Raw genomic sequence first — 12855 nt, forward strand, 5'->3', positions numbered from 1 at the left:
TGAGTGGGGTGCGCTGCCTTGCTGAGATGCTGGTTGCTTTTCCCTGATGAGGGATGGGAGCATTCCCCAGGACAAGCCTTAATGTGGGTTGGATTTAATTGAGAGTAGTTAATCTCTGATTAAAAATTGTTCAGTTCCTTTGTGTTGGTTTGAGCATACTTCGTAGAATCGTTTGGGTCTGAAGGGACCTGAAAGATCATCTCGTTCCAGTCCTTCAGTGTGGGCAGGGACACCTTCCACTAGACCAGGGCCTCATCCAGCCTGGTCTCAAATATTCCAAGGATGGGGTATCCACGTCTTTGCATTTTCTTGCAGTGCCTCACCACCCACACAGTCAAGGATTTCCTTGTAATGTCTAATCTAAATCTACTCTCTATTTAAATGGTTTTAAATGGAGAATGAATAGGTGGATATTTTTTTATACAGTCCGGGGATGAGCACATGCCTGAAAGTTTTGCTTCTTTACTGGATGACCTCATTTGTATGAGTGCAGCAGTCCCCAAAATACACTGCAGTGTAGAAGTACCTCAGCTTGCTTTAAATGGTGTGTTGAGAACTAGCTGCTGTCGAACAATGGCAGCGGCATGGAGCTCAGCACAAGCTCATTTTCCCTGCTGCTTATGTGCACCAAACATCTTGGGAAATAGTGTAGACATACTTGTAGCACTTATGGAAGAAGAGTGTCATACATAAAATTGCTCTGATTAGCTGTCTTTGGGAGTGGTGGTGATTCTCCCCCTGAATGTTTACACCTGGTATGTGCTTGGGCATGGAAGAGTTCATTTCAGAAATTAGGATTAATGGGTTGAATGTCTTAAGTTTATATAAACACTATATTCAGTGTATTCAACAATTTCAGTTATTTTCTGTTATTTCCCCTTTTTCAGTCAATTTATTTAGTTTCCCTAAGGGTTTAGTGTAATACCCATTTCTGAAATATAAATATTAGTTTCCCTTTTAGGCTGTCCTAAGTAAGAGGCCTGATTTCATATGAAAGGTTTGTTATAAAGATGGGTAGGATGGAAAACCATTCTCTTCATGGTGCACACTGCATTGCTTTAGGATAACTTGAACTTCTGCAGTTCAAGAAACAAGAATTTATTTATATTGATTTAATGAAAAGCTTAGGGGGTTACATTTGCATATTTATGGTAGTTAGCATTTCAGTTATTTGTATTAGCAATTGCTTCTCTTCCAGTATTAATAAGGCAGGTGCTTTTGTATAAATAAAAAATGAAAAAAAGAAAAGAAAAAAAGTAAAGAGATTAGTGCCACAGGTTAATTTTTGTATAAAGGTAATGACTTCCAGCCACCGCAGTAACACTCAATATTCCCCTAGTGATACCTCGAGTCAAGAAAGAAATTAACTTCTGTATATTAAGTTAGCAGTGGCAAACAAAATTGAAGATGAAAAGAAAATGAAGGGGCAAGGAAAAAGGCTCAGTTCCTCAACACTGCCACAAGGAACACTCAACTCTAACTTCAACATTTGGTTATTTCCTTTAATGCCCAACAGAAGTGAAAAATGCTATGGTAGCACTGGGCCATATGCAAATCCCTTTTAAACTTGCGGGACTTCGATTGGGCCTATCTTTTATTAGTTTTTGTTTGTTTTTGTTTGGTGTTTTTTGTTGTTGTTGTTGTTGTTTTTCTTTTGGGTTTTTTGGCTTTTTTTATTTCTTCCAGAAACAAAGAGGCAAGATAGGCCTGCTGAAGGGGTGTGTTACAAAACATCTGGCTCTTCCCTGCATATGAAGATCTGCCTTAATGCATCTTTTTGTTTTAATGGAGTTTCACTGGGTGATGTAGATTAAAGCTACTCCTGTGTGGAGCTACCTGAAGTCTTTTGCACTAATGCAGTGTCAAGTGCTCACTTAGGAGGAAAGTCGGCAGGTGTTTCATTTTGCACCTGTGTCCCTGTGGTGTGTTTGTGTAGCCAGAGGAAGCCAAAAGAAGATGAGGATTGGATATGTTATCCCAGCAATGCCTTGGAGCTTTCCTTCCATGGAGCTAGAGTGGACTTGAGGAAGCTGTCTGATCTCCAGTAATGTAATGATTGTTTTCCCTTCTTTGGAAACAGAGCAGCTCTGTTAGGACATAGGAAGGAAGCCAAAAAGTCAAATTGGCTGAGAACAAATAATGAAATTAGCTAGTGCTGCTTCCCTGACAGAACTAATAAATGGGGCAGAAAATATAACAAAATCCACAAATGAAGATGTGGTTGTCTATGCTTTTTTAAGACACTGTGTGTGTAATATATATATATATAGATATATATATATATATACACATTTCTATTTCTCTATATATAAAAATGTATTTTATTTTTTTAAATCTCGACAGTGTCATTTAAAAACAATCATGCTTTTGGAGTTTCTGGTTCTTGCCATTGCAAATTCTTTTCCTAAATTGTAAGAGACGTGCAAAAATTTGAGGAGCTTTGCATTGCTCTTTAAATGGGCAAAATCTTGGAAAGAATTAATTGCTCTTGTAATGCAGTTATTTCTATTTTGGTCATGTTCAAAAACCGCTCTGACCAGGAATACTGAATTAGAGCTGGCTGTGGGTGTTAATCTCCACAGATAGCTTGGATTGTGTTGAAGAAAGGAAAGAAGGCTTAAGGGTGGAAGGTCCTGTCTGTGTTTGTGTTTCCTGGAGAGGAGCTGTCCTGCGCCCAGCTGGCTGAAGAGGACCTGGCATGACGAGTTAAGCAAGGTGCGTGTCCTTGGCAGGAGCATCTTGCTAAACAAAAACCTGTTGCCACTTGTGTACTGTGGCTTAGCAAAACAAAACAGAACGGCCCAGGGGAGTGGATGCTTCTCACACAGCTAACCACCAAGCATGAAAGTCCTGCTGTATAATGTGAGGCAGCCAAAAACTGGTGGCTGCCATTGCCCATGCAGGGATTGAGGGCAGAAGGTGCAAGAGAAAGCAGATGTTGCATGCACTTGTGTTTCTTCAGGTCAAAACTTAAAAATCTGTTGCTGCTGAGCACGTGGTGTACTTCATGTGAATTGTGCTACTATATGCTTGGCCCTCGGGACCAATTGCTATGTAAATGCAAATTATTTAATTAACATTATTGTTTCCGTTTGCCATAATATGATTTTTATGAGCATTTCTAGATTAAAGTTCACTTTAGAAACATAGCAATTGCTTCCAAATTGCTTGGCTGTGCACTGCATTTTAAACCTCCTTAATGCAGTAACGAATCCTTATCATTCCTTAATCATCAGATGAGCAGCCAAAAGAAAAGATATAACCAAGATGGGTAAATATAACACTTCAGAAAGCATAACAAAAGCCCTGTTTGTTTTGACGTGGCAGAACCAGTAATTCATGACTGGTAACAGGACAAAAAAATTCAGGAAGGAAACTGCCTGTGTGAACATACAGGTTATCGCTTGCTGCTTTTTTGTTCATTTCCATGGGTTGGAGGATAGCTCACAGATCAGTTGAAACACTTTTGGAATAGGAATGTATTGTTCTGGACTGTAGTTTGTCTTGTAAAGTTGTTCATGTCTTGTAAAGAGCAATTCCTTTATATGTTATAAATGTGGAAAAGGAGAAGTGTTGGACAATGTCACCTTGCTTTGCTCTATGACAGAGCTTTCCCGAAGTTTGCAGCTTTTATAAAACTTGTTACTTAAGTTCCTGCAGTCTTAACACTAAGCCAATTATGTGCCATTGCATGGAATTCCAAGCATAGGAATGTTTCCATAGCCAAATTTTTCTATCCTTTTTATTCGGTGGAATTTTAGTCTGCATTAATTTAGCAAGGGGTTGGTAAATTACTGTCTTCTACTGTTTTGTGTTTGGAGCTTGTTTATTTCCGGTGGTTTGTTTTTTTTTTTTTTTTTTTTTTTTCAAATGGTAGCAGAACACAAGCTTCTCAGGTGTCTCACATTGAAGGTGCAAAGCAGGCAAAAGTACTCAGCACTTTCCAGTGAATGTAAAGAAATTACAGAGGAAAATTCAGTAAGCCATGGGCTTTTGCTTTGAAAGGGGGAAAAAAGTGTCCTGTTACCCCCAGTCAGGTTTTGTACTGCTGTGTCTGAGCAGATGGTGTTGTAGCTGCTAACACTTCCCTGCATATCTCCAATGGTACTACAGCTGTTGGTATCTGTAGGAGCTGGAACTTCACTCCTTGGTTTGGGTCTCTCTCCATCTGCCTGTGGCACTGTGAGCACTTGCATGGGGCTTGTGAGAGTCGCTGGCTATGCTGCTGTGCTCAGTGTAAACACATGGAGGAAAAAATAAGTGTATAATTTGTTCCTCCTGCATAATCTAAGGTTTCACTGGTCACAGCAGCAGATCTGAATTTGCCAATCAGAAATGGTGCAGCATATCTTTAGTCTTTATTTGCATCTACAAATTTGGCATCTTTTTTGCTCTTCCATCAGTTGAGGTATGCAGTAGTTTATGTTCCTGATTAATGGTTTACCTCTGTGCCTCCAAATGTCAACAAAAATCTACATTGCAGAAGTTTACTAAGCACTTCTGAGTGTTGGTGAGGAAATCTGCATACATTTCAGCCTCTTGTACAGGGCGTGTTGCTGACCTGTGACTTCTTTCTGTTTTTGGAGAGGGAGAGTGGGGTGCTTTCAAGAGCCAGCCTCAGTACAGTAAACAGAATAGACAGGGTTTGAAGTGGTTGACTTTTTTATTTTCAGTCTCTCTTCATCCTGCTTGGGGAAGGGAGGAGTGAAGCATTTGATTAGGCACGGGTTAGATAGGTGGGTGGGGGGCAGTGTGGTGCTGCAGCCCTTCCCTCGTCCCTGCAGTAGAGCTCACCACACCTGCAGCAGCCCTAGGTCACTGCTGCCAGCTGAGTATTTCAGTTTTGAGCTGGCTGAATTAGAAGGTTCCTATTAGGCTGAACTGAGATCAGAGGTTGAGTTTTCTTGCAGCTGCAATACCCTTCGGTATATTGAGAGAGACAGAATAAGGAAACAAGTGTCAGTGTATTTTTAAATGGACTGGAAGTACAGAGGTGAATCCTTGCTCCTCTGCCTGCACTGGGCAATGACCTGAAGTAAAACCTCTGTGCAGAGGAGTGTTTAATCTGTGCCTACAGGCACAAGGGGGGGGGGGGGAAATTGCTGCTCTCTTTCCTCCCTCCCCACCTCCTCAGAGAAATTTCATTCATAGCCAAGTAGTCCAATTGGTTGATTTATGGTGTGAGGGGTATTTTTAATTTTTTTTTTTGTTCTCTCAGCTTTGCTTTTAAAAAGCCAGCTGAGTTCAGTTCTCCCAAGGCAGGAGGAACATTTTCTGTTAGTTTGATTGATCTGTGAATAACTCTGATGTTCCAAGGCATAATGTTAATAGAGTTTGTGGCATAAAGTCATATGAAGAAAATCTAAAAATAAAGAGTGGCTTAATTAACATCCACAGCCTAAAAAGAGCACTGCTTGTGGAGCAGCCAGAGACTGGCAGTATTTGGAGAGGGGTTTTCTAAAAGGGGGAGCTAGAAATCACTGTGTCTGGAAGTGGGACTAAATTGTCTTCAAAATAGTTTCTTTAATTGAAAACAAACTGGAATTTTTCTTCCTGGGAAAGTGCCAGTCAGCTGTGGAGCCCATGCTATGTTGCTGGCAGTGCCTGGGCTTGGCAAGGGACAACTGTGAGGGGAGGGCAGGAGGCTCTGGGCCTGCCATCCCCTCTGGAGGGCCCCAGGGGCACTCGCAGACAAAGTAACCTGATCATTTGAATGGTTTAAGACTCTTACTGATTCCTGCTGATTTTTCTTGTGGTGTTTCTGGTCATGCTCCAATTCCTGACAGCCTTTTCAGTGAGTAAATTTACTCCTAATATCTGATCTAAACCCTCCCTGATGCAACTTGAGACCGGTTTATCTTGTCCTATCGCTTGTTCCTTGGGGAAAAAAGACTGATCTCCACCTGTCTGTAACCTTCTTCTAGGTAGTTGTAGACACAACTGGAGTGGTGAATCTTGGTCAAAGAGAAACCCTGTCATCTTTGTGAGCAAGATCACGACCTGATTGCTGAAGTTGTGTCTCTTTCTCACTCCCCTGTCTCCAGAATCCAGAGGGAGCATGTGCAGAAGTGCCAGGGCAAGTCTCAGCCATAGCTGGAGCAGGTCACAGCCACAGCCGGCCCTACAGCCTTAAGAGACCTGTTACCTGATGTGCTCTCCTGGGAGACAGGGCATGTGTACTACATTGAATCCACGCAGAATAGTGGTGTTTCCAATTTTTAATACACTGCTCCAGTAGTGTTATGATAGCAAATGTCCTCTTTACATTTCCTTTCCAAAGGAGCCCCATTCTCCAAGTTAGCTGTATATAAAATGAAATCTGGAGTATCCCCAACGAAGTTGTGATTTCATGTTAATGACACCGTCTGGGTAGGACAGCTTGGTCCTTGGTGGCCACTTCAAGTCTGGTTGGGAAAGCACTGGATCAAGCTTGCTACCATGGGACTGCAGTTCTGACCAACATAAGATGTGTGGAGCAGAAAAAAGTTTGAGATCCTTTTCCTAAAGGAAAGATGAAGTTTTGTTTTCACTGGCCTTGTCATCAGAGACTCTCTGGTATGTCAACTGGAACAGAGGATGGATCCCCACTGAGCACTAGATGTTTGACTGCTCTTGTACCAAAATGATGGCAGACGCATTTGAAGAAGTTGGTATGATGACTGCTTGCTGTTTCTTCTGGCTCCAAATTTACTGTTCACCAGAGTTAAATTCATAAAAATGCATAAGCTGCAGATGGGGAAGTGATAGAAGAAATGCATCATTCAAATATTTCATAATTCAAAGCTGATTTCAAGGAAAAAAGCCACTAAGTGGGAGAGATAAGAAATGGTAAAGAGTTCTTTTGTGAAAGAGAAGAACCTTAGGTATCTCTACCAAGGCCAGGCTGGATGGTGTTTTAAACAACTTGGTCTAGTGGAAGGTGTCCCTGTTCATGGTGAGTGGGTTGGAACTGGAGGATCTTTAAGATCCCTTCTAAGCCAAACTGTTATATAATTCTATGAGGTATTTCACTGTTTGAGTGATAAGGACAGGAAGATTTGTGGCTGGCTGAGCAGACTGAGGTATCAATCTAGTATTGTATTGTGATACAGGATAATGATGCATTATCTTTCACTTCGGGAAATAATGGCTTAAAAGGTTTTTGAGCAAAGAGGTTGTTGACTGTAGAAATAAAATTAAGTGGAAGTTAGATGAAACTGGCTGGAAGAGATCCTGGAATTTAAAAGGGCTATTGTAAAGTAGGTGCTGGCACTTTTTTCAGTGAGGGTGTTCTGTCCTGTAGCCTTTTTTTCTGAAATTAGAGGTTGCATGTGCCAGTAGAAATTGAGTGGAAGCTGAGAGTTGCTGCCTTTTGCAGAGTCTGTAGAATGCTACAAGATTCAGCTTTGGGCATGTCTGCTGGAATGTTTGGGATCAGTCCTGAGAAGTTTGTGCTGCACACTACCACCATCGCTTGTGCAGAACTCTGTGGTGCTCAGAACAGGTGGACTGTGGAATAATTTACTGTTTCTTCACAGATTAGTCTTCATAAAATAGCTGTCCCATCTGTCATGCCATTGTTTCTAACAGGCTCCAGGTTTTATGCCTGTCCTATTTCAGATATGACATCACCAAAGAAGATGGTGAAAAGGTTGTGCATTGGCTTCATGGTTATTTGAGTCCTCTCAGAGTAGCGTCACTCACCCACCATGGTGGCATTCATCTGAATATATTGCTGGTGTGGTAAACAATTTATGGGAGATGTTATTAGTGCCTTGTAAATCCCAAGGACAGCTGAACACAGCCTTTTATAGTCGATCATAGAATAGCCTTCTGTTTGTGAAAGTGTGAAAATTACTGGTTTGCATGTAGACTTCCTGATTGAAAAACAGTCCCTGCTTTGGAAAATGTCATTATTATTTTAATCAAATTAAGCTTCCTTTACACTTTTTGCAATCTGCTATTAAGAAAAATCTTTTATTAAGCATTCATAACACTTTCTTAATCTTCACGGTCCAGAGCACAGTTGGGGAGGAAGAAAAAAAGGGACTTAAAAGTGGACACTTTTTCCTAACTACTCCACATTTCTTTTTAAAAACTTTTAATGAGAAACCTTCAATTTTCAGTAGCAACCCATGTCTTTAATATTCCTGTATTCATTTCTCCAGGCCAAAGTGTGCCATCAAAGAATAAGAATGTTCATGGCATTCTGTGTATTTATAAATGTGAAGAAATGATTGGTCTCACAAACAGCATGATTGTAAAGCTCTGACTCTCTTTGTAGGTGCCACATGCATTTGATAGTGCAAAGTTTGAACTATACATACAGCGTTCTTATTTGAAGGGACACTTGTCATTTCTCTTTTATTTTATTTGCCTCTGCCTGGAGACAGCACGTATTAAAAATAATAAGTACATCCAACAGTCCCTGATGGGACAGCTTATTCGTTTAGTCATCATATGTAGAAATACCTGGAATTTTTAAAAATTTGGACTCGAATGCCTCTCAGGATCTATCTCCTCAATACTGGTGTTAATGTTTTCTTAGGTTGGGATTTTTTCCTGCAGCATATGAGTTCTGATAAGTCCAGGAGCTTTGAAACCAATGCTGGGCTTCAAAGCATCTCTAAGTCTTGTGGAAATGTTGGCCAGGCTTTCTTCACTGGAACAAACACATCATTTCTGTGCTTCACAGCTTAGGAGTTGGTAAGGAAGATGCCTACACAGGAGCTCTAGGCTTCCTGCCATCTAATTTTAGGGCAGCTTGAAAAGCAAACATTTAGTATAAGTAAATGAGTTGAGTTCAGTCAGCAAAGGAATTGGCTACCAAAAAAGAAAAAGAAGAAAAAAAAAGAACAGATCTTGGTATTAGTCCTGTGTCAATAAATCACATGTCATAGCAAGTTTCAAATATTGATGATTATTTTATTTTACTGTCTCTTGATGTCCATTTTCTGAAGTTGAGATGGAGACAGGAGAGTAGAGCTGCCAAGAATTTCTTTTTTATCTTCATTTTCCTCCACTGAGAAAGCTAATTGTATCGCTTTCTGAACCACTTAATTCATTGTCTGTCATGCTTTTCTCTCAGTGTAAACTTCCTTGGGGCTATCACCACAGTCCCAGCAGAGGAGGAAATTAGGGTCTCTAACAGAAATAACCTACAGCTTACATAGCATAAACAAATATTGGAAAGCAAACACTGACAGGTTGGGGAAAAGTGTTTTTTTTTTTAAAAAGGAAAGTAATAAAAAAAGAAAAGATTAAATGCAAACACAGTGCCCTGCAGTGTTTAAAACACTTCCTTATAGTCTGTCAGGCTCTATGTTCAGGACCTTTGATCAGGATGGAGGTTGTTTATTTCCTGTACAAACCAACTTATACATTGATCAATGCATTGTTGATATAGTGAAGGTATTCATTCCCTTTACTGGTCTCTTTGAGAGCCTTGGATTTGACAACAGTATTGTGAGCACTAACATGGGTATCTAGTCATGGAGAAAATGCAAAAATGAAATGAGAGGATGGAGTTGATCACCTATTCAACGGAAGAATGCTTGGAGGGTTTCTGTGGAAAGAAGTGCAATGGGGTAAAGTTTGTTCACACTTAAAAGAGACCATTTGGGAACCATTGGCCTAAATAGCTAAGCATTTTGCTTACTGTACTGGGAGGGCCTGCTGCAAGAGTCCTGTAATAGGAGTTGTTTCTGACTGGTCATACATACCCTGTGGAAGGGGGAAGACATTAATAGTAAAAGAAACCCTCAAATCAAAAAAAAGCTTCAAAATTTACCATCTGCCTTAAAATTTTGCTGCATTTTGGTGCAAAAATTTGGCATGTTCCTCAGGGTGGACCTGAATGCAGAGTCATGCAAAGAATAAACTTAACTTTGTATGCACAGTAATGGGATCTAAAATAACTATTATTAGAGAATCAAACTGGCTTAGTTGAAAAGTGAAGGATTATTTACTTTTTGTCCCTGCTCTTTTACGTCTGAGGCATTGGACTTAAAGTGACCTGTAATGAAACTGTGCAGTTTTCTGCCACTGGATCTTGTGGATGCCAGAAGTTTTTGTGACAACAAATAATATCTGTACAAATTCATGAAAGAAATCCGTCAGATGCTCTTAAAAAGAGAAAAATCCCCTGTAGTTCCTGAATTGTGGGAGCTGCAAATTGCTCTGTTGCTGTCTTTAGTTATGCAATGGATTTTGCCTGGTTTTACTCCACCATACACATTTTGTTGTGGACCACTATCAGGCAGTATTTGGGTTAGGAAGACCTTTGGCCTGACCTCTGTCAGTCATTCCCGTGACTCATGGAGCAAAGGTCAGCTGCAAACTTCACTTTGGGAACCTCTGATTCCCACTCATTTTTAACAGAGTACTAATTCAATAATATTATGGTTACTTGGACTACATCTGGGTGGGATGAATTCAGTTTTCCATCTCAGTCCACACATTTCCTTTGTGACATAAAGTTCTTTTCTGTCTTTGTAAAGCACTCTGTAAAACATGAATAATGGCTCTTCTCTGATTGTGTGTGTTATTTCATATTAAAAGAACCAGCCACCCAGCATATATTTGAGCACTGCTTTGGGGTTAGTAGGCATTAAGTACAGATACTATTATCCCACCACTTCTCCAAGGGGAGCAGGAGGTGAAATTCCTTCATCCATCATCTTCCTTGAAACGAATGATGCAGAGTAGGAGCCTCCTGTTTGCAGAGAGGGCAAGCTGTTATCTGTTAATATGGCAGTGTTTCGCCAAATGATTAGCCTGTCAGAATTGCAGCAATTTGAACACGCTGAGCAAGCTTTCATATACACAGGAACAAGATGCCGGCGTTGGATTACTGAAGAGGAGTAACATGCACTGCAGATTGACAAGTGCTTGGCAAACCCATGTTCCTGGGGCTCATCAGACATTCAGGGCTCTTAGGCAATGCTAGTGAAGAGCATACTCAAGTGGCTTCATCATAGCCTGGGTGACATCTGGTGACATGCAGTTAGGCCTGTCATGTTTTTTTGGGGATGAATTCATTTTCACAATATTTGAATGGAATCCACTTATGCAAAGTGGAAATATTCTGGCATATGCAAGTGATTTTCAAGACTAATATTTTTGGTCCATTTTGCATTTGGTGACAAAAGTGTAATTAACTCACTTAGTCAGCCACGTGCTATTTTATGGAGTAGTTTTCCAGATTTCTTTGCTTCTTACTGGCTCTGCTCCTCCTCTGCTCCCTCCTCATGAACATAGCTACAACTTTTGGGATGAGGAGGAGGGAGCATAGGTATACTTGGCAGTTTCCTGTAATTGTAACTGGGGCTCCAAAAAAAAGTGTCTGCTGGCAAAAGATGGCTCTTTTCTCCCTCCAGCAGCTGGAGAGTTTACATTGCACTAAACAGAGGATTGGACACTAAGTGGTTTCTGATCTTCTGATACGCTCTGCTTCAGTAGTGGAGTATATTATTGTTTCTCTACCAAGTTATTAGGTTTTGCTTTGGTGTTGCTGAAGACAAGTGTTGGGAATTGGGTGGTTTAGGCTTTTATTTTCCTTGACCTCAGAAGACGAATGTGGGTTTGACCCTGCATTGCATCTGAGCTGAACTAAGGTTTAGAATGGGTTAGGAATCTGTTAGGAGTTCTCTTAGGAGTTTTAGCTTGTTCTTCAGCTGTCTGTGACAGACGTGTGCAGAAAGTAACTTTTCAGAAGATACTTCTATGTTAAAAATCAAACTGCAAGCACCACATTTTGCTTTTCAAGCACTCCTCTTCCTGACAGGCATCAGAGTTTCTCTGGTGAGTGAATGTAGGAAAATGAGTGTTTGGGGAAAGAATCCATTTTTTCCTGAAAAGGTACTTTAAATGGAAAATTCTTGCCTAGGTCTATTGAAAAACGCCCTTTCTGAAACTTCGTTGCAGTGGAAGTCTCTGTTGCACTGAGGCATAGTGCAGAACTGTGTGTGGTGGACCACCATGAGTCCATGAGATACTCTTGTGCGAGGGAATAGCTCCAAGTGGAACCCCTATTGCAGGACCTCACACATGGCAGGGACAGGATTGAAGATGTCTTAGCTGACTACCTGGCCCACAGCAGCCAGGGCTGTCCTGCATCCCATGGGCCATTCACCAAAGCACTTTGGCATGGCACTGGGCCCTGCTCCCCGCTCATGTGTGCACCCGGAGACTCTCTGTAGCCTTCTCCAGCATAGGAGAAGCCTCTGCCAAGCAGCAGAGATAAAACTTGGGTCATGTTAGGTTTCTGATCTTGAACTCAACTGCCAAGTAGTAGTTCTGTCCTATATGATGCCAAGATTTTATATTACGGATACAGCCAGGTTGTGCCACATAACTTGAATCTAGGTGGAAGCTCCTTGGCCCTGATCTACTGATCAGTAGTGTGTAACCTTTTTGCCTTTAATAACTCTAATGAAGAAGACTTTATGCAGTAAACCAGTGCAAAGTGTGTGGTCCTTGTAGTTGGTAAGATGTAAGTTGCAGGAGGAATGCAGGAAGGCAAATCCACGTTGATATTTTGTCCTGCTCCTGGTGGGAGCATCCCGAGAGCCACTGATGTGAAACACGTATTTAGCAGCTTGGGTAGGGGTAAATCTGCTTTCTGTAGTCCTAGTCACACCCAACTGCTAATGATTGTTTTACTGAAAGGGGTCTTTGTGTGTCCAGCTGTGGAAAACAGGATGAACAAGGGGGACTAATGCTAAAATAGGGTTTCCAAATGTTCTTCTGCAGCTTGTGCTTCTGAGTCTTAATGCATACTCTGGCTTAGGCTCCATTTAAGACTTGCCCCTTGGAGACAGACTGGCAGGGCTCAGGTGTACTGCAGAGGCTCAGGGCAAACTCATTTCACATTAG

The 12855-nt window shown here is 41.1% G+C and overlaps 1 protein-coding gene across 11 annotated transcripts in view; it reads left to right on the forward strand.

Moving 5' to 3' along the window:
• The window catches only part of FAT3 (FAT atypical cadherin 3), a 394190-nt gene that overhangs the window by 32390 nt on the left and 348945 nt on the right, over positions 1-12855 (forward strand). The window contains exon 1 of one of the 11 annotated variants that reach the window (XM_072927034.1): positions 2409-2715. The exons of the other annotated variants lie outside the window; for them this stretch is intronic. The gene's annotated coding sequence lies outside the window, so the exon portion shown is untranslated. Of the gene's footprint in view, positions 1-2408; positions 2716-12855 lie in introns of those variants that run through there. 11 annotated transcript variants of the gene reach the window in all.

Source organism: Taeniopygia guttata, chromosome 1, assembly GCF_048771995.1.
Source record: "Taeniopygia guttata chromosome 1, bTaeGut7.mat, whole genome shotgun sequence".
Lineage (NCBI taxonomy): Eukaryota > Metazoa > Chordata > Aves > Passeriformes > Estrildidae > Taeniopygia > Taeniopygia guttata.